Source organism: Numida meleagris, chromosome Z, assembly GCF_002078875.1.
Source record: "Numida meleagris isolate 19003 breed g44 Domestic line chromosome Z, NumMel1.0, whole genome shotgun sequence".
NCBI classification, from domain to species: domain Eukaryota; kingdom Metazoa; phylum Chordata; class Aves; order Galliformes; family Numididae; genus Numida; species Numida meleagris.
The window spans coordinates 44,277,446-44,279,358 of NC_034438.1; the positions used below are offsets into that span (position 1 = coordinate 44,277,446).

The 1,913-nt window shown below is 47.9% G+C and overlaps 1 long non-coding RNA gene across 2 annotated transcripts in view; it reads left to right on the top strand.

The window, feature by feature from the left end:
* The window catches only part of LOC110389356, an 11,291-nt gene extending 9,953 nt beyond the window's left edge, over positions 1-1,338 (top strand). Inside the window, exons 4-5 of one of the 2 annotated variants that reach the window (XR_002433172.1) lie at positions 989-1,063; positions 1,197-1,338. This is a non-coding gene — a long non-coding RNA (uncharacterized LOC110389356). Of the gene's footprint in view, positions 1-988; positions 1,064-1,196 lie in introns of those variants that run through there. The other variant, XR_002433171.1, reaches the window with a different exon arrangement.

Here is a 1,913-nt window from a genome sequence, read left to right on the forward strand (position 1 = left end):
AGAGGAGGGCGGCAAAGCTGGTGAGGGGTCTGGAGCACAGGCCTTATGAGGAGCGGCTGAGGGAGCTGGGATTGTTCAGCCTGGAAAGAGGAGGCTCAGGGGAGACCTCATCGCTCTCTATAACTACCTGAAGGGAGGTTGTAGTGAGCTGGGGGTCAGCCTCTTCTCTCTTGTAACTAGTGACAGGACGAGGGGGAATGGCTTCAAATTGCACCAGGGGAGATTTAGGCTGGACATCAGGAAATACTACTTTTCTGAAAGAGTGGTCAGACGCTGGAACAGGCTGCCCAGGGAGGTGGTTGAGTCACCGTCCCTAGAGGTGTTCAAGAAACGTTTAGATATAGCGTTGGGAGACATGGTTTAGTGGGGTTATTGGTGGTAGGCGGATGGTTGGACTAGGTGATCTTGTAGGTCTTTTCCAACCTAGCTAATTCTATGATTCTATGATTCTTTCTCCAAGACTCTGTCAAGGGCTTGGAGGAGAAACAAAAAGCAGAGCTGTAGCCTGCCAAGAAACAAGTGAAGGGGGAGCGCAATGGGGAGAAGGCTCAGAGTGCATCAGAGCAGAGACTGTGTGCCAGCTCCACCAGCGCACCCTGGGCCTGCCCCAGCGCCAAGTAAGCGGTTACGGACCTCAAAGCTAAGAGGTGAGAAGATGCTGTGGTACCTGCCCTGGTGAGCTGCTTCCCTTATCAGGCAAATTGGGTTTCCTTAGGGTTTGCTTTGCTTTTTCCTTCTCTGTAGAGGGGAAAAGAGTTGAAGGCTACGAAGTCCAAAGGCAAAGATGTGCCAGAATGTGTAGAATGCCAGAATGTCTTCCCATTAAGTACATAATGGACTTCTGTATGTCCCACTGGAAATGCTCTCCTGCGAGAGGCTTCCTAGATTAATTTCCTTTGTCAACAGCAAAACTGCAGAAACATGGGTACCATAAAAGCAGATAGCAGGAAAAAGACAAAATGAGTTTCTCTTTTTTGTTGCTTTATAGCGAGAAGAAAAAGACAGAAAGAGGAGAGCGGAAATTGAGAAGGCTTCTCTCAGAGCTGCCACTGCACATGCAGAGGTGAGTCCTCGGTGAACACAGACACGGGTGCTTGTTGTTCTCAGGGCCTCAGTCTGTCAGACATGAATGAGACATGAGTGAAGTCCTGAAGGAAGTGGTGTCCTATTTTTACTCTTCCTTTGTCTCTTTCTAGTCCTCCACAGTGAACAGCCTTGTGGAGATGCAGCAAAAGCTGCAGGATGCAGAGGAGGAGCAGCAGAAGGCAGCAGCTGCACCCCTTTCTTTCCCCCTTACCCCTGCAGCAGCCCACTGTTCTGCTGCTATTGTCACCTGACAGTCATTAAAAAACACTTTTCAAACACATTGGATCAGACTGCATACTGTCCCTGATTATAAAAGAAGTGAAACAAGGAATATAGTATTATGTATTGACCAACTCCCACTTTCTTGAAGACCAATAGCAGCTCCTCATCCTGGATTAACTCCTGAATACAACCTGGACTCTGTGCATCAATTTGATGTCAGCAGTAGCTCTGCAATATTGGGTCTGAGTCTTCAGCTAGTTCTAGTGTAATTTAGGACACCAAAAATGTGTGACCACTCCTTTCAAAACAAAATATATAAGAAGAAAATATGCTCACAAAAAGAAAGACTATCAACATAGAACTATAATTCTGGACAAAAGTATGCTACAATTTGGAGGTGAGCTTTCAGGGTGCTCCTTTCTCTGAGCAACACGGCTGTGCCCTGTGCATGTTGCTGCTTACCAGCAACACTGCACCAAGATACCCAGGGCCATGAGACACAGTGACATGCAGGAGGTTGGTTATTGGGACGCAATGAGGGCAGGTGGGAAAGGCTGTGTGCTCAGCGGCTCTGGGGAAACTCACCAATTACTCCAGTCAGGAGG